General features: G+C 43.5%; 1 long non-coding RNA gene across 2 annotated transcripts in view; it reads left to right on the plus strand.

Annotated features, from left to right (window-relative positions):
• LOC115570386 (uncharacterized) overlaps positions 1-26,620 on the plus strand; it is a 177,202-nt gene that overhangs the window by 112,797 nt on the left and 37,785 nt on the right. Inside the window, exon 4 of one of the 2 annotated variants that reach the window (XR_003981760.1) lies at positions 19,416-19,825. The exons of the other annotated variant lie outside the window; for it this stretch is intronic. This is a non-coding gene — a long non-coding RNA (uncharacterized LOC115570386). Of the gene's footprint in view, positions 1-19,415; positions 19,826-26,620 lie in introns of those variants that run through there. 2 annotated transcript variants of the gene reach the window in all.

Here is a 26,620-nt window from a genome sequence, read left to right on the forward strand (position 1 = left end):
CAATAAATAATTTAGGCGGCTTCGACTAAACTAACAATTATCAATGCTAATAATTTCCCTCCAAACTTTTCTGCACACATAGCTTGCTGTACATGCATATTACAGTATTCATGTTTTTTTTTTTCCTGCTATCACTGCGCCCGTCCTATAGCTAATCCATTTACATGGAAAAGTGAATCTCGGCATGAGCTCATCAACTCAACATTCCCTCTAAACAATTGGTGAGACGACTGGCTCTCTGCTTCATCTCGAACAAAAGGCATCTATGGTTACATCTTCTTGGTTACAGAAACATGACACAGTGTTTTTCCTCCAACACTTTCCACTGAGTCCACACTGTGCTCCCCCCAGGGCTCCGGTGTAATTTGGTAATTTGTCCGCAGCTACCTTTCAGCATTTTTACAACTTTTTGAAGGAATGCTGTCGTACAAAAGGCCGGTGTGGCATCACTGTACAGTACAAAAAGTCTCTGGAGGTTTATTCATACCCATGGTGCATCGGTGTGGAGTAACAGTAACTCTGAGGAGGTTGGGTTACAGGGATAATGACAGCCAATGGTCTTTTTGGTTGCCCTCATGTTCGAGGAATTCCCCCATCCAGGAGCTTTTTGTTGAAGTGTCAGTGCATTGATTTCACCTTTGGATACCGTAACAATATGCTGCATTGAAATGCAGGAAAATGACCTACAGAATCACAGGTGATTATGCAATTAAGTGCCAAACATATTAATCTCTTCATTCTAATTTTCATTTTTATTCTTATTCTATTTCATATTACTTTTTAGTAGATGCAGCATCTGTAGGGCCTGCAGGAGAAATAAAATCACATCACCGCAACACATCTGGTCTCATCTGAGTCCCTCTGTGACAGTATGTGCACAAGCAGCTTGGGCAGAGGGGGAGACCACACGACACGGAGACAAGCTAGTGCTTTGCCCATTACCGACCATGAGACTCCACTTGGCTGATACGTCCTGTCACCCTTCTATACAAATCCCCCTGATATCTGCAATGCACACGCTTACACTCAGGGGCAGGCGACGGCCTGAACTTGCTCTGTCACTCCGCTGTACCCGGATTCCTACAGAGGAGGGAGAGGGCCCCCATAGGGACCCTAATCGCCAAAGCAAAGGGTCATCCATTAAGTCAGGCTCAGTGGGGACATTAGGGGAAAAGGCAGAGGAGGGATGAACAACATAGGGGAGGGAGAAGTAACAGGGAGAGACAGAAACAGACAGTGGGGAGGGAGGGAGGGAGGGGGGAGGACTGAGGGAGAAGCAGATTGAGATACAATGAAGAGAGAGAAGGAGGCAAGCGCCGGGCTCGCTGCTTGTTTAGGGTCTGTCTCTGTCATTGTGTCGCGATGGCAGCGGGGTTACGGGGGCGTCTCTCGGACACTGGGGGCTGCCGTGCTCCGCTGATGGCCCTGCGACAGAGCATATGTCACCAGTCTAGCGCGAACGAGGGCGCTGCCTCTGCTGGGGCACACGTCATTAGCACCATCTGTGACAGTACCCATGAGGCCCTGGTGCGCGAATACGCTGGTTTTGTTTTTTGGGGAAGGGGGTGGAAAATGAGCGAGGAAGGGGTTGCCGCTTGTGTACGTGTGGTTGTTCCAGGGTCACTGCTGCTCAACTAGACCTCGTATTGATGGAGGAGGGGGGGCAGGAGAGGAGCTGTGGCGAACCTCAAGCACCAGTGTGTGATGTGTTAGTGTGCGAGGGTGTGAAAGTGTGGGGAACATGTGATGAGGGGTGCATGTGCGTGTGTTTGTGAATCAACACAGTGTCATGCATACGTACCAGTGAGTCCAGGACACCGGTATGGCAATGATTACAGCCTTCTGGGAGGGAGGGGAAGGAGGGGAGGGCAAGACGGGCCCGGGGTCCGCGCGCTGCAGCCGTGTTGAGTCCAGATAGAGGAAATGCTGGAATAATAAGAACAGGAAGGGTAAATGGCCTATCAAACACACCCCTCTCTGACCTCCCCTGAGCCCGGCCGACCAGGATGAAAGATCCAGCCACTTTCTTCTCCTTAATGGTTTCCTCGGTAATCAGCGCAGCGGAAGTGCTCCAGTCCGGGGTGATTAGCCAGGGCTAGGATTCCTTAATCGCCCCGGCCCCGTTCTCATGCTTTGAAAAATAAAGGAGGGAGTGGGAAGGAGGGAAGAGGAAGCAAGGGTGATAACAGGGCCCTGTGTTTAAAGGAAAAGCGAAGGGGGAGAGATGGTTGGATACAAGAAGAGTCGGGAGGGCCACGAGCTAAGAAGTCAGGGTTGTTTGGGTTCCTATGGACTCGGCAGGGTTATTCTTCAAAGACACACACACATACACACACAAAGAGAGAAAGAGATTGAAAGGTGTAAGTTCAAGTTAATCAGGAGAGATCATGTAGGTTTCATTAAGTCAATGAAGCTAAAGGATGTAATCACTGGGAAAACAACGAGGTGACTGCTAATCTGCCTGAAACATGACCTCCCAGACAGCGGTGACTCACACCACAGCCTCATCTTGCCAACAACCAGCTTGGATTCTCCATATTTACCCAGGATGTGTTTTGTTTGCACGTTTTCTCCTAATCCCTTAACAGAGTTTTCAGTAAGACAACATGATCTTAAAGTCCACAGCAATGTTTGTCCGCGCAGGGGTTTGTTTTCATCACTGTGATTGTGATGTGGCTTCCAATTTAAACAACAATTATAATACCCGGTCAGGACAGCGAACAATGTAAGAAACACGCATATATGCCTTTAATGAAAACAGATGAATGTTTGTCATCAACAGCTCGCCTAAAATTTCACCTAGATATTTTAGAATTACCTCCAATTTGGATTACCGCGCGTGTAGTCTTACAGCAGCTCGGGCACTGAATAGGTCGGTAAATTCCTCAGACAGTAAAATGAGAGCCTGTCTGTGGGCTGATGGTGACTGATGCTGGGGTCAGAGCATTTAGCTTAACCACAGAAATGGTAGACAGCATGAGTCACAGTTACAGGCAACACGCTCTCTGTTCCCACAGGTTGCTACTTTAACCAAAGTCCTTGGCTCGGCCATTTTCTCCATGTTTATATATCACAAACAAATGCCGGCTTAAATGTTGGCTGATTCGCGGAAGAATCTGTGAACACCACCGGAGGTTACTTTTGAGCCTCCACTAAAAAAAAAATCCCATCCCAACAAGAAAATCAATATATATATATATATATATATATATATATATATATATATATAGTATATGTTGTATATGTGTATATATATATATATATGTATATATGTATATGTATATATATATATATATATATATATGTTATATATATATATATATATATATATATATATATATATATATATATATATATGTGTATATATATATATATATATATATATATATATATATATATATATATAGCATGTATGTATAATTCTTAAGCTTCACTCACACCACTTCACTAAAAGGCCACTCTTGATACAATTACTTACATTATCAACATTTATGAATGATATATTTTTATCTGTTAGCAGTAGAGTTCTCAGGGCTGAAGGTCGACCATTCTCCAGATGGAGGAGGTTTTGGGTGGATGGACGGGTTCCACGACTCCCAGACTTTCTCCCAGGAGACTACTGTTCATGTCCCATTTGACATCAAAAGTCAACGTATGTATAATTCTTAAGCTTCACTCACACCACTTTACTAAAAGGCCACTCTTGATACAATTACTTACATTATCAACATTTATGAATGATATATTTTTATCTGTTAGCAGTAGAGTTCTCAGGGCTGAAGGTCGACCATTCTCCAGATGGAGGAGGTTTTGGGTGGATGGATGGGTTCCACGACTCCCAGACTTTCTCCCAGGAGACTACTGTTCATGTCCCATTTGACATCAAAAGTCAACGTTGACTTATTTTAACGTATGTAATGCACTTCACATACGTTACATACATAATTAACTTATTTGAACCCGAACCATTACCTTTTCCTAAACCAAACCAAGGCTAACTAAGGCTCATTTTTTCGGAGTCATTGGTAATTTACCCATAAATACGTTTAGGTATGAGAACATGTTGACAGCGACCTAGGAGGCCACAGGGAGCATCCAGACCACCTACGCCTTCCAAAGCCAACTTAGCATTGTTGTGTCAGAAATTAAAGAGCTGCGGTGAAACTGTATCATTTTAAGGCATGCTGTGGTTTTCTTTCAGGAGCTGCATTCCTCATGCAGCGACACTCCTATCTGTTTTCATTCGCGAATATCCCCTTGCCGTTTAATGCGGCGTTCAGTTTCCCTGTCGGCGGTGACAGTGTGCGGTGGCAGCATTCTTCAAACATACCTAAATACACAAACACCCAAGCCTGTTTGGCAGTGCGGGGGATTTGTTTTCATTCAGGAAGTCCCCCCAACGAGCACCGATGCTACTTTAGTTCCCACCCAGTCAAACCTGCTTGTGCCTTATATTGTGCTCTCTACTGTTTTTCGGCGATCACGTTACAGCCGTTGCTCATCCGAAATGTCTCTGGTAATATGAACATGCTTACAAATAGGTATCGTATATGTCCACTTATGTGCATGACAATGAGTGACCCCACCTGGGCTTTTGTCTTAGCGGCTACAGAGATTTGGCGTCTCACAGTGCAACTTCTCACGTGTCGCCCTTCAAAAATTCCCCTGTCCGCTCTTTCACCCCAGCCTTCTGTGGAAATATGTGCGCGCAACACTCCGTTTACAGGCAAACAAGTGCACAACACAGACTGATGAATGTAGAGCATTACTGAAATGCTCTGAAAGCATTGTTTTCATTCTTGCATCCGCTATGTTTTAGTCCTGGGGGCTAAACAGCTGTTCTTAAATACATTACTCTCGTACCTGCACACACCTCAGGGCCTTGACCAAAGGCCCTCATTTCAGCCGTGATTGGTTCATTTAACTAAAATTGGCCAAATTATACAAAAGGAACAAATCAGAGTCAATCATCCGATGTCAACGCTATATATTTCAAAATGTCCAAAAATGGCCTGTAGGTGGTGAAAGTTGAAAGCGCAGGTGAAAGGGAAATGAATATCAGCATTAGACAGCCCACATTCTGTTTTCCTGAAGAGCTTTAACTTCTTTGGTGACAAAAGTATTCTCACCTAGTGCAAAAAGGTTCCCGGCACAGTGTGTCTTTTGAACTTAATGGGCACTTTGGAGTGTGACTGTTTGAGCCGCAGAAGTCCCACGGTGCTACGACCCTTTGCCACCGCGACGGATGAAAAGGGAGATGCACCGAGAGCGAGGCGAGAGACGTGCAGAAGATTTCACAAAGCAGATGAGACAGAACAAAAGATGGAGATAAAGAGGGGAGCGCTCGACAGACAGACACACCAGGCGTTTCTGTCTCACCATCCTGTAGTCAGTGAGCTGTCAGCGATCCTCCCTGCCTGCTCTATGGGTACAGCCCCGCGAGCGATGGCATTTCAAATAGCCTTATAAATCAAGAGTTATGTTATGTCACCCTGCCACTGCCATTAACACACAGAAGAGAAAACCACCACAGTTTTTTTTTTTCTCCTGCAGCACACAGGGTTTATATTACTGTGTGCATCCCCTACTGAACCATTAATACTCAACATCGGGCTCGTTCTCAGGCCGTAACTGAAATTTGAGAAATTTATCCTCGTCGTGGGTCCAGGTCTCGAGAAAACTTACGCTGTTGTCATCGGGGCGCCGGCGAGAAACCGCTTAACCCGTTCTGGTTCCCAACGTGTAGGTTTAGAAATGTACAATCCTCCCTCAACAATTACCAAAGACATACCCTTGAGCAAGGCACTTGACCTTCAGTGGCTGCAGTAGTTACACATAGCCAGACCTGTCTCCACAGAGATGTGCCTTTATCAAAACACTCTGATTTGTTTGTGTTTTTTTTTAAGACAATCACAAATGTCTTGGTTGGTGCAAAGCTCAGAAGGCAGCGGTGGTGCCCCTGAAAGATACGGCTGCAAGCTTTTAAAGTTGGTGCTGTGGGCAACCAGGTTAGTATTCAGGTAACTTGCCAGTTTCAGCATGTACAGTAGGTTGCCAGCTTAGACTTTGTTGTTTCCAGTAGAGATTGGGATTTTTAAATTGTCGTGACGCAGATTGCGGAAGGAAGAAGAATGTTCCTCAAAGTAATTTCCGTAGAGCACAATTTGAACCCTTGCATAACTCCTGGTAACTGCACCTGAACTCCAGATCAGTTTGTGTTTCCACTGTGGACAGTGGGCTGGGGGTTGTTACCAGTCAGCCTTTGTGGTAACCCCTTTTGATTTTTCTTAGGGGTACTTCTGCATATGTCAAAAAGTAGTTAAAAGCCCTCTGTGGCTCCAAAGGAAGTTAAGTTGCACACTGGGTATTGTAGGCGACATGTTTTTTTTTTGACATATGAGGAAGAACTCTACAAGGCCTGTGAACACACCTTAATGTGCACCTTCAAGAAAAAGACATACAAGTCAAAAGACTGCAGGAAAAAAAAAAAGAACAAGCGTGTTGTAAATCCTACATTAGAGCGCAGTCGAATGAGACGACTTTGGTTGTTCCGACTGACCAATCAGCGGTCTGTAATTTTTATAACTCCACCTTTTGGCCTCAGGTCAGTGTGCCTGGTACCTCAACAGAACGGCAATGAGCAGCAAGGCCAGCACAGAGCGGTTCTTTTGGTACCATCCACATATTTTGATAGAGGAAATTAAATGAACTGAACCGAACTGGACTGTTTGGTGGAAATGGGCCAATGGCAGGCTTCTACAAACAGTCTGCATCCAGTGAGTCACAGTGATGCTGTAGTGAAACTGCTCAATAGCTAATAGTATAAAACTATGCTGATAATGGCCACCTCAGCATCCAGGTGTGAAATATGCAGCTGTATTATTCCTGAATGATTACCAGAAATAAACACTCCTGACTCATGTATTAATACAAATTTGTAGCATTACATGTACTTTCAAAGTCTCTCTGTGTTAAACGCATAAAAAAAAACACTTCAAGCATCATATCTCCAAAAACCTTTTGTCTGACACCCTTTGTTTGACTAAGGGACTCACTCACCGTTCTGTGCCAGAGCGACGCCTTTCTCGAACAACTTACCTTAATGATAGACAGATGGCAAAGAAATTCACTGCTACACCACTGCGCCTCGTGTCACCTTGAAAACTTTTTTTTTTTTTCCGTGCCCCGTACGACCCTCCGCACCTGCTGCAAAACAATTTCCCCCCACGAAGCAAGTCATCCGTACCACACGTAAGTCACGGTTGCCGGGGTTAAATATAGGAATCATGCATAGAGGGGATAATCAGGAGTTCTTATCGCAGGATCCCCCGAGACTGATCCGCGGCGTGTGACATGGCTGTCAAAACACTGACAGATTGTTTTACCGGTGCACGCACGCACGCAGACACACACACACACACACACGCAAACACGCAGCTGCATGCATGCACACACACACACACACACACACACACACACACACACAGAGGCACACAAACACATGCACATGCACAAAAAAAATCACATTGACAGATTGTTTTACCAACTCCATTGGCTTGACTGACACCTATTCTCCTGGGTATCCTCCCAGCTCCCTGCTTTACGAGGTAAATACAATCTAACAGTTTGGCACTGCAACTTTTGTTGTTTAATGAAAAGCAGATTTTTTTCTTCAGGTGGCACTATGGGTAAGAATTACTGCTTAAAATATTATTTGCTTTTATTCATCATGTCTTTAGTGGCAAAAAATAAATAAATACTGCCACATACAAGTTTAGTTGTCATTTGATTGTTTGACAACATTTTTATGAAATCGATGCAAGAAAGGGTACTTGGTCTGGTATGAAAAAACAAAGCGTGTGTCCGTTTGCTGCTGAAGGAGCATCATTCTAAATTATTTTCAATTTGCCATCATATTTTCTTAGCTGAAAGAAAAACAGATGCACAGAAGTGCAGCAGCCAGGTGCCCTATTGGATTCTGTCTGCCATTCCATTAGCCAAATCGCGAGCTTTTGAACATGTCAAAAATGCAATAACCCTATTAAACCACATTGACATATGACAGTTAATTCTGTTGCCGTATGTCACTACGGACAGTATATTGGTTAAATGCTTCCTGGGACAGATGCTTCTTTGAGGCTAATCAGTAGTAATTGATGGTCCAATTGGGTTACAGTGGCTTTGCTCTGGCCAGTGTCTTTTGGCCTGAAGCTGTCAGGGGGACGGGGCACAGGGACGGACAGACACTCATGCTAGCTCTGCCAGGGCCTTCATAAACTGTTTCTGGACCACAGAAACAGAACACCTTGTACCCACATTGATGGCAATTTGCACAGTCAGACACTGTGGCTGCTAATGCTCTTTAAAGGGCTTTGTTATATTCCAGTAGAAGTTGTCAAAAGTAGTAATAATGATGTGTAATAGCTGTAGTAGTAACTAGAATAAGATTAGTGGTAAAATAACTGTGAGTAACCACCTTATATTTATTTGTTATATATAGTCAGGTAAGCCTCACTGTGATGACCTTGGCCATGGTCATTAATAGACTCCAACTCAAACAACACCGAGAACTTGTACATTTTCAAAATGTTTATTTGTTCAATTCTCGTCTTTTATAAAAAGGATAGCAAGCCGATAAGTATCTTCTACAACAATTCCTCTCAGGATTTAAAGTAAGACAAAGTGATTTATGATTAGATGGGATTAATGATACATTCTAAAACATATTACGCAGAGAAGCAGTGAACTCACTCGGTAATACAGCAATATCTATCTAAAGTGTGCTAACATTACCTGACACCAGCCACCATAAACTACTCACTATCTGATATCACAGTGAGGGTGTTGTTCCTGGCAGGACATAATTAATGCTGCATAATCCAATGTTGCCAACTGAAACTGACCAATCGTGTATTTGTAATGTTGAATATGCAAAGTTATCCTTCAACCTTGTGGTTTTGGTTAATATGTACCATTCAACAATGATAAACATATTTTCCTAAACCCAAACAAGTATTTTAGTAGCTACCCAAGTATTAATGTTCCCGCAACTTCAACAAGTATTTTTGTTGCCTTAATCTAACCAAACAGTGACAAAAAACCTGAAAATAAACAGAAAACAATAAGTGAACTTATTATTGGTCCAGGAACAACACCTACTGACTGATTGCAATGCTATGATATCGAAACAGCGCGACTGGTAGGTTGCAATGATTGGTCCCAGAACAACATTAACTATGATGTCTGAGGAAAAACACCATCGCGGCAATATCAGATACACCATAAACCACAGGTCACGCCAGACCGAGTACGACTGCAGCGGTAAAAAAGCTCTACCCACCTGAGCAAGACTGTGTTTTATTGCTCATGAATTCAACTGATCATTTGTAGGAATAACGGAAAAGTTTGGATTAAACCTTTCCAGTGTGACATCCACTCCTTATGCCACTCGACAGACTACCAAACTAGTGAATAATGACAATTAATTACCTTGGGGGAATTGGTATACATTGAAGATGTAACTGGTAAATGGTGAACTGTGTTTCTTTTGGTGGCCTGTTGAAAATCCAGGAAGAGGAAAGAGGAAGACAAGTCATTTTACTGGAAATTGTTTAAATTGTATTAAAATTATGAACCACATACTATTTAGCAAGGTTATGTTTGGAAGGTTGTCGTTCTTATTAATTTGGCCATGTGATTTGGGAATTTGATTTCCTAACTTCTAGAGCAATAATACATGTTATGGTTACATGAATAGCACTGACAGTAACCAGGACTGATTCCTCCTTCTTCTGTTTATAAAGACTTGTAAACTCTGTGTGTTGCTCTGTACAACACACTGACATGCGAGGCGCACTGGACCGTGTTTACCAGCAGCGCTGACACAAAACTAACCAGCAGAATCCCTCAAGACTTCCTCTAAATGAATAATCTTTAAATTAGGACATGGAAAAACACTAATGATGCCCAGCAAAACATTTGACATCCCAGCCTGTCATGTTTTGGAATGGCCTTCAGACTTCACTTTGTTGCATTATACATCAACCCTTACCCTACATATTACATTTGCAATCCAGGGGCAAATATTTTCAATTGTGGGTGCGGGTTGGTGGAGTGGGAGGTGGGTGTGGGGGGTGCTGATTTCTATGCTCTAGCAATTTGATACCACAGCATTTGAGTGTTATCACTGGAGTGGCCGTAAGCTCCGCAGCAATTCATAATTGTGTTCTCTCATCTCATGCTGCAGCAGCTGAAGTTTTGACTTTTTTATTTATTTCCCTCTGCAGCACACACACATAACACCCACGCAAACAAATACACCCACACATAATCACACAGATGTCTCATCCCAGCACTTTTTTTTTGATGATACATTAAATGGTGTAAAGTTGCATCTAGCTCCCTGTGCACATGTATGCATCTGTGTATGTGTGTGTGTGTGTGTGTGTGTGTGTGTGTGTGTTTGAAGCAGGGTCCCTCCACCTGTGCTGGTTGGGAGTTAATCCGGTTAGGTCCCAGTCTCGTATCCGCGGCTGAGCGGTGTGGTTGAAGCTCCACATTGCCCTGCGGGGGCCTGAGGCGCCTCTCCAGCCCAACGCCTTGGCTTAAGCGTGGCGCGGTAAGGAGATGAGGCCGGCTCGGCCCTCGTTACAGAAATTAGATGGATCAGGGAGTAAACATAACCAGCTTTTTTATATGATCCTCGGCTCAGAGCCGACAGAGAGCGGAGAAGATGGAGGGGAGGGATGGGAGGGAGAAAGAGAAGGCGCGATTCCTCCTCTAATTACTTCATGGGTCACTGCTCCTGCAGGCAGATGTCAAAATCCAACACTTTCTGATGTGAGGAGAGCGCCGGAGAATGGGAGGGATAGAGTGGGGAGAGAGGGGAAGCATAGCAAGAGCATGAGGAAAAGGGGAGAGTAATGAGAACAGGAAGAGGGATGAGATAGTGCAGAAAGAGAGGTTTAAGAGGAGAATAAAATAGTGGATTGGAGAGGGTGGGTTACAAAAATAAAGCAGGGTGAGGAGGAGGATAAAAGAGGGAGAGAGAACAGATGAAAGGAGAGAGTGGGGGGGATTTTGAAAAGCAAGGGAAGGTGGGGGGGGTAGAGAGAGAGAGAGAGAGAGAGAGAGAGAGCGATGGTGGACGGATTGGGGTGTGGGGGTGTAACACGTTGTCAGGAAAGTGGGAGAATGCGGCGGTGATGACACAGATTGGTTGTGGAGTGGCGGTGACCTGGGATGGCCTGTGTCTGGCAGAGAGGTAGCAGGCGAACACAAGGCCCTTCACATTTGCCACATGCCCCCTGGCTCCCCGAGACACCCGACTGAAACGACAAACTAGCGCTGCCACGTCAGGAGTTATGCAGGGCCCTTTGGTGGCCTATCAGAGCGGTGATACCCACATGTCAGAAATTTCAAATGATCTGGGCTCATCAAAGTCCAAAAGTAATCATGTCAACAGCTGCCTCTGACGGCTTCCTCAAGAAAACAGAACTCATTTTTTTGTTGTTGTTGCATTTCCTGCCTGTACAAAGCCTCCAGAAAATGAGAATTTTCATTTCATCCCGTGAAAACTGTGGCCGTGATGAGATCTTCGAAAGCAAACACTGAGTTTCGCCATCAAAGACGAGCGAAGGACTTCTAAGGATGTAGGCTATTATTGTTTTGATGTGATACGTTGATACTTCTTTGCCAAGAAAAGTCAAAAGCAGCTGGATCGGCGCTGCAGAACCTGTTCAGCTGGCAGTCTAACAAGTACTAAGCTGCACAATGAGCCTGCACAGCATGTCTCTCCGTGCCCATCCGTCCCTGCGTTCGCTTTTGAAAGCAAAAATGTATCCTTTACAACTTAATTCGTGGGCCTGGATGCATCACGTCTGTCTGCTCGGTTTTTTTAGTGGAGGAGAAACAAAGATATCAGTCCGAAGCAACCGAGCTGCTCTTCCAAACACCTCCACATTTTGGAGGGAAGGCAGGTATTATCGCAGGTATTTGGGAATTGTAGGAAATCTTGAATATACGGTTAATCTAAAGCCTCTTATATCGTCTGTTTCCTCGCCATTTCATCATGTCTTGGTGACATTTTTCATCGCAGACAGCCAGTTTCAGTCTTGTGTCCATGTCTTTACCTGTCAGTGTTGTCCATGTACATGTTTTGAGAGAAGTCTCCTGACCTACTGTAGCGCCTGAACAGAGCAGATTTGTGATTACATAATAAATGCACTTTTTATATAGCAGTGTTTTTAATTAGAAGGGAATTCAAGCGGAACATGCACCAAATTGCCGCGCATGAGAAATAGAACATGCATGATTTGATTGAAGCACCAGCCTCGTTAACACCAGTGGTGGAATGTAACTAAGTTGATTCCCTTAAGGATTGTACAGAAAGTACTACTTCGAGTGGTTTTGTTGCCTTTTTTTGTTGCCTGAACCTAGCTACAAAAACCTGAAAAGAAACGGAAAAAAAAGGGAACTTGGTTTAAAAATTGCATGACAGCTGCTGCAGAACGAGTTTTCTTCATAGTCTTATAACTTAAGATAGTGTTCCTAGACCTAGATCAAGTCGAAAATCAAAGTTATGACGTCAAAATGGCGTGATCGGTCTATTGGTGAACATTTTTTTAATGCATTTTCCCCCTGTTAATTATCACAATTTCATGAAGTTTCATTATAAATCAAGCTATCCAGCAGTATATAAAGTCATTAAAATGGGCTCCACCTTTGCCACAGTAAAGTTATGAACACATTAACTCATCAACCATTATAATCCAATTGCATTATAGACATGATTCAGAAATAGGTAATTCTGCATGATGAGCAATTTTACTTTTACACTTTAAATATATTTTAAGTATAATATTGATACTTTTGTACTGTCACTTCAGTAAGATTTCAATGCAGGACTTGTATGTATGTATCATATAACAGAGTATTGTCATACTGTTGTATTACTACGTTTACGTACGTAAAAGATGGGAACACTTCTTCCACCACCATAATTAGTTTGAAGTGGTTTGTGATGGAATCCGACTATGCAGCAAAATACTTATCTAAGCTTAAACACGAGGCTTTCGTGGCCGTCTGAGGGCCGGGGCAGACACACAACTCACACACACACACACACATAAACACAGACAACCTGTGTTTGTGGGTGGGGTGGTTGTTGGTTGCTGGTCAGTGGTATACCGGGCTCTCTGAGGCCGGATTGAGTCTGATTTGGTCTCAGTGAATATGTCTCACTTCCCCCTCAGTGAAGCCGGCATGCCCTCAGGTCCTGATTTACTCCTGATTTGTGGGCTGCCTCTGTCAAAGCCAGGCACTGCTCAGGCCTCGATGAGACGTATACTACAGTAAACGTACACACACGCTCACGCTTACGCACACACATGCACACAAAGAGGGCATGCATAGATTTACATGTAGGTAGGCACAGCATTGTGTTTATTTGTGTGTGACTACAGACATGTGAACTGACCCCACACAGATGGATAGAGAGATAGAGAGATAGATAGATAGATAGATAGATAGATAGATAGATAGATAGATAGATAGATAGAGAATAAGCTAAAGGTGAAAGCAGATGGAGATCCCTTCGGCGATGACTTCTAAGCCCTGGTCTCCAGGGGCCGCTGGGATTTTCATTTCAATGGGCTCTAAATATTCATCACTTTCCCTCTCCCCAACCTATCTTTAAACCCTTCTGCTGGCCGTTTGACGCATGGAGTCTCCCAAACTGGCAACCCAGCCAGGAGAAGTGAAACAAACAGAGAGCCTGGGCAGACCAGCAAGTGGGTGGATAAAACTCACAGACCCACTCGCACACACATGCAGTCAAACACGCAATATCCCTCTCATCACACGCGCACCGCACACAGCACACACAGCCAACAATGTGCCTTTGTTTTAAGGAGGGCTCTCCTATTAAATCAAACATCAGGGCCGTCTTTCAAGCCAGCCTTTGTCTGTGTGCTCAGCTCATTCCTCGCCGGCCCCCCGACGGCCTGTGCATGAGTGTTAAGAGAACCCATTGACATCCCTGGATTAACATATATTAAGGGGTTAAATGAAAGTGCCATTATTGTGGTTTAAGAGTGAAAGCGACCCGTGGGATGTTATGCTTCCCACTTGAAGCTATGAATGGCTAATGCTAAACAGCACTTCATTATGGGAGCGGGCTTCATTGATGGTGTCTATCAGAATGGGAAAATCTCCTCTTGAAAAGCTCCCGAGGTTAAACAGCCTGAATCCAGGCAGGTTGAGGGGATACTGTGAGGCGTCCACAACATATCTCTGCTTAATCAAACACCATGCTGATGCAGCGTTTTATGAAGGATTTCAAATGGGGTCGCTGTGACAACTTTACATTTAAAAATGCGTCTGTGAGAACTGTAAACAGCCGTGTAGTCTACATCTAAGCTCACCTGTACTTGTAGCCTCTAGTTCAATGTAGTTTTTCAAAAGACGGTGATTTGTTCAGCAGCTCTTGTTCCAGCCACTGGTGCATAGCGGGAAGCCTGGCAAGTTTGATTTTGTAGATTATATGATCACATGTTGTTCCCGATCCAACTTTACCAAATGCCAAGGCACATGATAACCAGTCTCAGATAATGAAGTATATGCATTAAAATGTATAAGGTGGAGAGTTTACAAATTGTTATATTCAGTACTCTATGTATAGTACATGAGATTGTCTAAAAATGTCCTTTTTTAAATTTTGCAACAGGTTTTGAATGATTTCATGGCCCAGGGGTCATACATGTACGATATAATACCATGTTCATTTAATGCAACACTACATAAATGTATGAATAATTAATGCATAGCTTCTATTATACATTGCAGAGTGACTTGTACAGACGCAGTGCTTAGCAAAGCCTGCTTTCCCTGGCATACACTACACAGTACATTCTGTAGGACTGCATATTTAAATGATCGCTTAAGGGGTGAGAAACATTTGTCAGCATCATAAAGATGTGAGGCCTTTCTGTCCATGTCTGTTCTTTTCAATTTAGGACAAAGTACAATGTATCCAATCACTATAATGGGTATGTCATTGAATTTAGCATACCTTTAAAGTAACATTTTGTGGTAAGCAGTGCAGGGTTTCACTCCTAAACCCGTAACCAGCGCTTTCACCCATAAGTGTGTGCGACAGGAGGGATGTGGCCGCAGGTGTCCATGACAGAATGGAGGATCTGTGACGGGGATTTCCAGAACACATCCCTATTGACATGAATCTGAGGATCGGGTTAAAGATACTGTGTTGTGTCATCCCAACAGAAATGGATCTGGTTACTGCCATCCTGTTTGAAAAAAAAAAAAAAAAAAAAGGTTGTTTTTGTTTTTTTCATGGGTTGCTTCAGAGTTCAGAGACAGAAGAAGTCAGTAAACAGGTATATTTTAAAAAGATAGCTCAAACTTGGTTTAAACAATTCAGGATTATTTGAGACTAACTTCTAGAATTGAAAGATTAGTAATCAGTCACATAACGACACACACGCTGAACAAATATTGAAAATGTATCCTCAGCTTTTTGTCAGCTTTGCCTTGATACGGACAGACGTTGGTGTGATGTCAAAATTGAGTGGGCAGAGACGAGTGAGTGCGAGGCATCCATCTCCCGCTCTGCTGCGCCGTGTTTGTCAGAGCGGCGTTGACATTGATGAGAGCAAACTGGATGGAGACAGTGTCCGTCCAGTCAGACGCCTCATCATTACGGGCCGCAATCCTTTTGATCATCCCCTCCGTCTCCCTCACTCTCTCCTTGTGTCGGGTTGTCCGTCTCCGTCTCCCCTCTGTCTCTTCTCCAAAACTCCAGAAGCAGATGAGCGGTCGCCGTTATGGCACATGACACACACCCTTCTGTCTTTTGAGTTTTTCCATCTCACTGATCCCTCCACCACGCCACGCCACACCACAAAACACCACACCACACCACCCCCTCCCCACCCCTACCTACCCACTCACATGCATGCGTGCACACACCCACACACTGCCTCCCGCCTCTCATCCCTCGCTCCCAGACAGGACAGACCGTGGAGGAACTCCTGCTGCGTCACTCAGTGGAAAAACTGCGGTGGTAATGATATTAGGCTGATACTGTTCACTTTCCCACACACAGATGTGCCAAAATCTCTCTGATGTTTTATCTCTAGTTATTTGAACATTGTGACACGCTGACAGTTCGTGAAGACTGCTTATCCATGTTCTTGTCGACAGTCAGAAGATCAATAGCATCAATACTTGTACAGCCAGCAGCTGTTAGCTTAGCTTAGCAAAAACAACAAAATCTGACTTTTGGTGCTTCTAAAGCTCACTGAGAACAAAGTATTTGTTGTTGTTAAACATGTGGAAAAAGCAAAGTGTAAAACTGTGACTATTGTGATATTTCGGGGTTTATCTGTAAAACTGTTTATTTGTGGGATGCAATGACCTCATGGAGGTCAGGCAACTTATGAAACCTAAAACTAAACAATGTTCTTGTGTATGAAACCAAAGACTCAACTTTGTATGCTTGCAGGTAGGAGGATTTTGTTACGTTTGTGTAGAGCCAGTTGTGTAAAGATGAAAGTTCAGTCATTGTCTACTCAGCCCCATGCCGATGGAAAGCTCGGTGAAGCCTCTTAGTTGAAAAAACAGATCTGGAGCTTCACAGCTAAGCAACGTGCAGCATTCTAAACAACTGAAGTAGACTGGAACTCATTTTAAAATATCAAAAACCAACCCGAAATAGAGTCCATACAACTCATCAAGTCTAATCCAAGACCCAGTCTCAATACACCCCTTGCCCCTGCCAGGGTGTGAGGGTTAGAGGGTGAAAGTGAAGTGTTGAGGCTACATGGTCCTTCAAATGGAGGGTCATGACAACTCTCTGGTGTTTCAGTGTATCCATGACATCCCCACATTTTCACAATGTTGCATCCCCCGCTTTGATGGCATATGACACCTGAAGTTTAACTCCAGTTAAGTTTATTCAGGGCAGGGTAGGAGCATGGTGGGTCTGGGCAGAATGACCTTAAAAATATAAAGCAATAATTTTTGGAGTTTATCACGGTATTAGATATACATCTTGATACTTTAAAATCTTCTCAAAAGCCCTTCATAAAACTTAGGACCAGGCGTTAACAATATATATATTATATATTACTCAGTCCTGGAGCATGGGTTGCAAAATAAGTCTCTAATAAGCAGCTGGTAACAAAGCGGTGTTCTTTGTTTTTGACGGCTTGGTTGTTAGCATAAAGTTGTCAACAAATTGTGCGCATCCATGCTGTTATATCTCCATTTGATAAATGGCAAAAGGCATTGTGATAATACAGGGATTGCCACAGTAACACAAGAGAAATGACCACAGCGGAAGGAGCCATGTTGGAAACATCCAGTCATAACGTAACCGCTGACCAGTGGGGGTCGTGAATGGTTGTTCCATTTCATAGGGGGAGGTTTCAACCACTACTCCTTGGAACTCTGCTCTGAGGGGCAAGGGGTTCAGTCAGGAATGTCTGGCCGGGGTATAAGTCGGAAACGACATTGAGCCCAAGTCTGTGTTTCATCCCAGTATTCAAATTTCACTCATAGTTCTATCATTCGAAGTTGTTGTACCAGTTTCCAGGATGAGTACAATCAGTGCATTCCTTTCAACTCGTTTTTCTACATCTTAGACTTTGAAGTAAACCAAACTGCCGTCATGCACAAAGTCAAACCTTACCTAGAACCGATGTGTGTCACACCTGTCAAGAGAACTCAGAGGTCGAAGGTGAAATCTACTTCTCCTCCCACTGAAGGAGGCGAGCAGGTAATACGACCTAGGTGAAGTCACCGGTTGAGATTTGGAATCCTTTTGTGGAGGACGGCAGGGTGCGGTGAAGAGAAGAATCGGTGAGTGCGCGGTTGAATCTGTCATGTGTTGAAGAGCAGCGCTTTGTAATTGAGTTACGTTTGAATCGCTTTCAAAAAGTCAAAGAGCAACAACAAATGCTGCATCCAACACATAACAAAAGGCTGCGCAAGACAGTGAGAAGACAGGTAATTAAATGAGGTCACGGCATGAGAGCGAATATTGAAACAGTCAGGTGATAGACTGAAGCAATCATCTCACATATTCGGTTTCAACACGACTGTTTTCGGGCGATGCTTCACTCATTCACGTTATCGCCTATCACGTTTCAAAACACTTTTTTTGGCACGCCACTCGCAGAGATCAGATTCTATCTGGAACCTACGGGCCTGATGCTGGCACGGCTCCTCTCCTTCCCTGCAGTTTATCACAGTCTGTCACTGGCTCCCATCGCGGATTTCAGCAACAAATGTCAGAGCATTGAGTCTGATCCTTTGTTATTAAGATGAAACCGGCCCCCGAAGTCCTCGCGGAGAGAGTAAACAAAGCTAATAGAAAATCATGCCGGCCTGATTAACCTGCCTTATTACGTTGTTTGCATAGAACATCATTAGCAACAACAGTCATTTCTCATGCCAGAGAGTAAGAAACAACTGCCTGTAGATGATTTAATTTGCAAACAGCAACAAAGAAAGTAATATTGAAAAGGAGGTCAAATTGAGAAATACTTTTGAGCTAATGCATCTAGTTCTGTGTTCATGTTGCCGTATGGCCATGGTGCATCAGATACATCATCGGTATACGTTAAGAGACTTACTAAGATAATTTATGAAACGCTAACCTTGATTATTTAGTATATCTGAGACACAAAAAGTGTCTCCTGTCTGCTGAAACTTTGGGTTGGGATCAATACACAGTGTTAAGATGTAATATATAACACCAGGAGCAGCAGTAAATCCCCTTAATCTTCTAGGAATGCAACAACATGCTCATGGTATGGTTGATGGCGACGACTTCATTGATTTTTCAAAAAGTAGAGGATAAAAATGGAAATGCAGACACTCAGAATGCACAAACATAACTGGATCAACTGTATAGTCACTGTTTAAAATTACTCCTATCAGACTTTAGAAACTTTCTTTCAGAATGTATCAAATTATCCTCCTCGACCTTGTCAATACCTGAGTGATGAATGCAGGTACATTTTAGGAGGGTAAAGTTTATCCTTCCGGAGCTCCTTGACAGGAAAAAAAAAAAAAAAAGGCCTGCCCTGCTGTGTGACAGCCCCAGATCATGTGACCAGGCAGATGAAGAAGTGTTGACAGAGGATTCCCTTAAAATACACATATAATAGGACACACACACACACAAACCACAATCTTGTGAAAGATGATATATTGTGAAACTCCTTGTAGATCCTTACGGAGAGGAAAGGAGGGATTAGGGGCAAAAAAAAAAGGATGGAGAGGGGTGAAAAAAGGACAAGAATGGGAGAGCAAACAAAATTCAAGCTCTCCTTTTTTTTTTTCCAAACATCTTTTTATCCACGCTGCTCTGTCTGTCTCCTTCCTCGCAGCTATGAGGCAGCAGTGATTGTCCCCCATCGGTCCCAGGGTCCCCGCGGTGGAGGCCCACCCTACAGCCATGCCCCCAGACACAGAGTCTGATGAGGAGCACAAGGCCACGAAGGCTTACCCTGAAAGCCCAGGGGAACACACACACACACACACACCCACACACACCCACACACACATGTACACACACACACACACACACACACACACAGTGAGAGGCAGGCAAGCACAAATGCATGCACAAAGCCGAGCAGGCAGACATGTACAGTGCACATATGAACAGGCAAGCAGACAGATAAACACAAAAGCAGGTGGATGCACTCATTCACAGGCACACACACACACACAGACTGGCACGGTATCAAAAACATAGTAAAGCATGGACCAGCACAAACACAGACCTGCTGGTACTCCCTGGCACAGGAACTCGCTATCACAACAAACATGTAGCCGTTCTCTCAGAAAATAAACCCTGTGCTGAATCGATACTTTCACTGTTTCGTTCATATTTAATCTTTATTTACCCATATGTCACAACGGGACTGACATCTCTTTTACTAGCCAGGGAGAACTGGCATGAATGAAAACAATATAGCAAGTTCATACATGAGTTTAAAAAAAAAACAAGCAAAGTGGGCTTTTTTTCAGTCAGTCTATTCCAGCACTAGTAATAGCGTATATACATTGTTATGTATTAAAGGGACACTGTGCAGTTTTGGAGAAGAAATTCAAACTCAGAATTTTAATATTCACAACATTAATGAGGTAATAATACAAACTCAGAAATATTTATGATCCCATTACTGAATAAACAAGCTGCTTTCAGCGGAAGATAGGGTCCCCAGAATACTGTTTGAAGATGGAAAGGTGGAAGGGTCCGCCACACATAAACAAAATGAAAAAAGTAAAACAGAATGAATGCCGTTTTTTTAATTAATAATGTGTAATAATTTGTTTATTAAGTTTGTTAGGCCCACAAAAAAACATCGATTAAACCGGTTTGAATTTTCTTCCCCAAAACTTCACGTGCACCTTTAAGAATCTGATTATTTTTATTATTATTATTATTATTATTATTATATTTTATCATCCCTGCACCTTACTAAGAGTTGTATCCACTTTGCTAACTTTCTCATAAGTTGTATTTTAGATATTGATCCTTCACAAGGACGTAGAATCAGATAGATCTATTGTGAATAATGTGGTTCAAATGTGGGCCTGCGAATAATCCGGGCAAAGGGAAACATGATTGTAATTGTTGACAGAATTTCCCATCTAAAGCACATTGCCTCAGCTTGGTGCCCAAGGCCTAGACAGAACCACAGAATGTGTGTACCTCAGTGGGACCAATTTTTGAATCTTTCTCCAAACAAACCTGAACCAGCGCAGAAGAATAAGGAGTCATCTGCTATTGACATAAAGAGCTTAATCCTGCCTACCACTAACTAGCTCTTCTAAGACTAAACCTCTCACCTCTGAGTTGGCTAACTAGCCATCACTCCTGCCTGTTGGCTACACACCTGCCCCAATAGCACCTGGAGGCAGAGGTGGGCCCCACGAGGACACACAGACACACACACAGACACACACGTTCATGCATAAACCAGAAGTATGTGTGCACACATGCACTGATACCACACACGCTCACAGGCACACACACAAGCCAGTGTATGTGTCATTCACAGACTGTCCTTTTGTCAGAGCCGTGGCAATTACGGCTAACAAATACACACCGGGCGCAGAAGAAACACCCGGCGCGCAAAAGTAAATTAGTAATATTAGGAATGTGCACTCGTCATTTGCAGTCAATTTCCTGTCGCTAATGAGATTAGAAACAATGCTGTCAGTCAAGAAACAGTGGCAAACCATTTCCATTTTGTTATTTTCTTTTTTTTTTCCTTCTCCTCCCCGTAATCAAGCCATTGGTTTAATAATCATGAAAATAGCAGGATATGGCAGCGCTGTTTAATTACATTTTGAATATCATGGAGTTTTTAGTCACTCGGAAATGTCATTTCACATGATATTGGATTAATATTAACAGCAAATGAGGTACATAATATGAAATTATAATTTCCTCGTGGATATGACAAGGGAATAGGATAATAACCACGGCACAAACAAACAATTTTAATTGTTACGACGAGGGTTACACAAGATAACAAGTGGTAATGGAAATTGCCTCGTGACGCTGGTGTTATTTTTAGACAGATGTGCGGCGTGTCGTAGAGGTCCGCGATGTGCCAGAAGTGGTTTGCAAGTACAGTAAGTTCTTCGTCCTCCTCCTCATCTGTTTCTTGCTTTTCATCACCTCCTCCTCTGCATCCCTTCCCGCCCTCCCTCCCTCTCGGACCCACCTCCGCCCCGATTCCCTTCACCCCCCCCCCCCCCCCCTCACCGGGGACTGTCAGCATGGATGGTGGCGGCGGTGACCAGAAGAGGGCAGACATACTGTATTTAATCTCATATCCCGTTACACATCTTCTCTCTCTCTCTCTCTCTGCCACCCCCCCATCCCACCCCACCTCTCTTTTTTTGCCCATCGCTGTCTCTCTCCCTCTCTCTCTCTCTCTCTCTTTTTTTTTCCTTTCTGGTGTCTGTAGCTTGATAGTCAAGAGGAATTTCTGACCCCCCCACCCTCACCCACCCTCACCCACTTCACCCACTTCACCGCCCAGCCAAGCCTCGGGTGTCTGCAGGGTGACTGCTGAGACTGAACGCAGACGGCGAGCCCATTTGATTTCTCGACAAACAAACATTTTAAAACGCTGCTGTACGGCCATTGTTCATTGAGACGTTACAAGTGTAATGATGGAGTTGTGATTTTCTTCCTGCTCATACCTCCTAGTCAGATTTCTAAGGTTTTTTTTTTCCTGCACGATGCGAAATCGTTCCATGGCACAAATCAGGAGCTGTTGTACCATTACTTCATCTGTACAGTTATCCCAGCTCCAACTGCACACTCGAAACTTCACCACCGGGTCGGGATCCATGTTTGCTCTTATTAGAGGCTGATAACAGTTTTTTCCATCGTGCGTTGTCTGTCCATGGAGGATCAAAAGTATACAACAATTTGAAACACAAGCAGCATGTTGTTTGGGTCCAGTTCTAAAGTCGTTCCTACCGTTGAGTTAACTGACACCACACCAGTCGTACTGAGCCTCTTATTTCCTGTCTCTTTCAGACTTGAAACACTACGAGGTGCTTGCACTGCATTTCTTCATGTATTCTTGTATTGCTTGCTTAGTTTTTTTTTTTTTTTTTTTTTGGCATCATAATTTACCCAAGCAGAGTATTAATTCACAATCAACGTATTTTGAAATGTACGTACTGTAAGTCATTTTTCAGAAGGTAACCTCAAATTATTTTTGGACCACAGAAAATAACAACATACATTTCATAGAATGAGAATGGTTTAAAATGTGTTGATTGCCTGCATTTATTGATGCTAAATGTGCAGTTTGAAATCGAATGCGACTAGGATGACGAGCGTGTATCAACAATGTGATCTTAGACATCTTTCGGAGATTTCAAAATAATGAGACAAATGAACGTAGACATGACCACACTGTGAGAACACCAAACGCTGTGCGAGATTTCTGTGCTCTGCTGAAGGTATCTATTTAAAACCTTGTTTTCATAAATGTTTATAAAAGATGTGACCTCATAGCAGTGCAGTACATGTATCACTGTGATGACTGGAAAATGAGCTTTGATTTTTCAAAACATCCAATGGGTCTTTTAATGGTTTGCTTAGCATAGTAAGTAGAAGTAGTACTGTATTTTTATTCCAGCCCAGAGAAAAACGCAATCTGAATAACTCAAACTCACTTGATTTGCAGATGCACATTGTTTTTCATCAGAGTGTGACGTCATGATACTACAAATACCACAAAGAGCAGATCATTTGTTTGTGTGTAAATGCAGCCAACCACCGACAGTGACTCTCATGCTCGTACTCATCCAGGAAAAGGCAGGGCCAGAGACGGCGCTGGACATTATCACATATCGATTTAAAACCCTCCTCCTTTCCTCTGTGTTTTATCTGATCAGACACAGGCACAATGGTGATGTCTCTCTCTCTCTCTCTCTCTCTCTCTCTCTCTCTCTCTCTCTCTCTCCCTCTCTCTGTCTAGCTGCCTCTCTATGCTCTTTTTTTTCTGAAACCTCCCTCTGGTATATTTTAGATCCTGGATGCCTGAGGCCTTTGCACACCTCACTCTTCCCCCTTCCCTCCCTCCCTCCCTCCTTGCCCTCCTCCCCCCTCAGTGCTAATGAGTTGGTGGTGCTAACAGCGCGGGGCTAGCTAGCCTGCTGATGAAATGTAAATGGGCAGTAATGAGCACAACCAGAGCCACTTGAGGGGAACACTGCCATAGCCAACCCATACCGTCCCTCCCTGTCTCCATCTTTCCGTCACTCCATTCCTGATGGACAGGCCCCCATCCCAGGGTGGGCATGTGACTGACAGGGCCTGGTGCCCGTGCTGAGGGGACCCCAGTGGGCCTCTGGAGTGGCCCTTCATGACTGACCGTGGGGACAGGGATAGTGACGGCGGCTTGGGTCTTGCTGGCCGTTCTAAACTGGTCCATTAATTACATCAAACCCTTAGAGAAAATTAACAGGCAAATTTAATAACAGTGAGGAGGAGGAGGTTTGTGTGTGTGTGTGTGTGTGTGTGTGTGTGAGGGATTGTATCCATACACACGAGTGCAATCCACCCCCTGCTATTGTAAAGGAGGAGCGCTCCAAGCTTATTGTCACCACTGACACTCATCAAACAGGGTCTGCTGACACTTAAGGTCAATGATTTAAGGCCCAACAACAGGTTTAGTGGGGGCAATAAATTGCCACACTGTGGGCAATAAATTGCCACATTTGATGTTAAGTCATCCCTCAGCAATTATGAGACCTTGTGTGGGAGTTTCTTTAATTGGTGATTCATGACGAACCGTAAAGGATGATTCTCCACATGGAAGTTTGACGACATCTGAAAGGCGTCATTAAGAAACATCAAACTTTATGTGGCACTGAAGACAACATGATTCATTAGTCATCCAAGTGAGAAGATGATGGGATGCAGGTGTTTTTTTACCGGTGAAATTCATCATTCAGTATTTATCAAATAGAGATTATTTTATTATTTGATGATATATACATAATAGATCTGTTGATAGCAGTTCTGATATTGATCTTATCACTTTTTTATTAAAGAGAGGTTTTATATTTATTTAATGGTCTGCCATTATTTAGCATCATTACATTGCTGCAGCAAGCCCTAGTTTACTCCTGACCCCTCACATATCTCCTGCTTGTTTTGTACAACGTGAGAAAAATATGAAAGCATAATATTTTAAAGAAAAATCTGAAAAACAGAACTGACCATAAAGCTTTTTAATATGTTTCTCATTCATGAAATTTAGCAAGGGCATCTGTTATTCCTGGCTACCATCTTTGTGAGGGTAAAGAAAACATTGGCGGTGGTCTTTTTTTTACCGTGTTGTTGAGATAATCTGGAGGATCTTTCGTGACTCTGGAAGATATGTGAAATCAGCAAACTTAAATATATATAGTAAAGCGCGTTGGTCCGACCTGTCTGACATTTCAGCTGTGTTTATTTCACACTGCTACAGCATCATCATCAACATAACAGCAGAATCTCCAGCTGTCATTTTCTTGATCAGGTCTCCAACCAAACAAAAGTGAAAATGTTGTTGTAAGTGCGAAATTAAGGCGTAAAACATGCATTTTTGATTAATTAGATGTATACACTTTGAGATAATACCATGAATAGAGACCGTCCATATGGGCGACCAGGTATAGGTTCAACTCCAGCCTGCGCCCTTTAGTACATGTCATCTTCTCTTTCTCTTCCCCCCCATTTCCGGACATTCTTCAGATGTCTGTATCAGAGAGGCAAACGCCTGGGAAAATTAGTTACAAATCTAAAATTTTAAGATGTGAAACCGGACATTTTCACAAGTTTCTTTTTTTTCACATGTAAATCAAAAGTTCCACAGTGAGAAATGTGCATATTCACATGTGACTCCATCAATGAGGCCATCTGCCACATGAATTGTCAACAAAATCAGGAAATGTACCTTTAACCAACTGCCTCACATGCATTAACTCAGGAAAGATGGAGGTTTGGAGAACACCATCAGCCGACATGAAGCCCATGTGACAATGGCTTGTTATTATTTTCCAGGAATTTGCGATATTCCACTGTAACTTACATGCACACCACAGAGGGCATGTGCTTATGTCACCACACAATACCAGAGTGCTCTGGGAGATTTGGAGAAGGAAATTCAAGTTGTGACGGCGAGTGCAAATCCCTCGGCACAATCGCTACATTTAAAGGTTGTGTTTTGCTCAGTGTACGGTAACTCACGGCTCCGTCTCTCGCGCTCGTGTACTGTTCAAAGATGGATATGTTAATGCGTGAAATAGTTGGACTACGCTGCTGTTCGAAAAACAGAAGCAAAACCATCAGCTCGGCATATGCCGTATCAAACTCCTGCGTGTGTGCGCGTGTAGATATGGAGAATAGAAGAAGAGAAGAGTTTGGGGTTGCCGTGGCCCACTTCTTCTCCTTCTCCTCTGTATTCCCTCTTTCTCTGCGGTGCTGTCAGTCTCCCTGGGGTCGGATCAGCGCCGCCGCAATAGGTAGGCCGAGGCTATCAAAGTACGCGTTTTAACTTTTTAAGACTTTGCAGGTTGGCTTTGTTCTCCTTTTCTCTCTGTTGTGCGGGCTCTCCTGGGCCCTGGGTTGGGGAGGATCTCTGGGTGCTGGTGAGTGGCTCTGGGCTATTAAAAAAAAAAAAAAAAACGCAGGTTATCTACTGGGAGAAGTGAAGGAGCCTTTCAAATTGAAGTGAGAGCTCACGACCAAAGAAGGAGTTGGGAGGGGAGGGGAAGCAGGGGGGTGCTGGTTTCCATGATGAGTATGCATGTACATACAAGGGTATATGGTGCTAGGTGCTGGTGTGCATGATGCAGAGGAACGTGATCGTTATATCTCCCGTCTTCTTGTCTTTGCAAACCACCACCACCCCCCCATGATTGCACGCAAACACACACAGACACCCGCTTCATCACCTCCCCCCTCCATACACACACACACACATCTGCCACATCCACCACCACCACCACCGTCACTACCACCACATCTCCTACCAAAAAAAAAAATAAAAAAAAAAAAAAA

The sequence above is a fragment of the Sparus aurata genome, chromosome 19 (genome assembly GCF_900880675.1).
Source record: "Sparus aurata chromosome 19, fSpaAur1.1, whole genome shotgun sequence".
NCBI classification, from domain to species: Eukaryota; Metazoa; Chordata; class Actinopteri; order Spariformes; family Sparidae; genus Sparus; species Sparus aurata.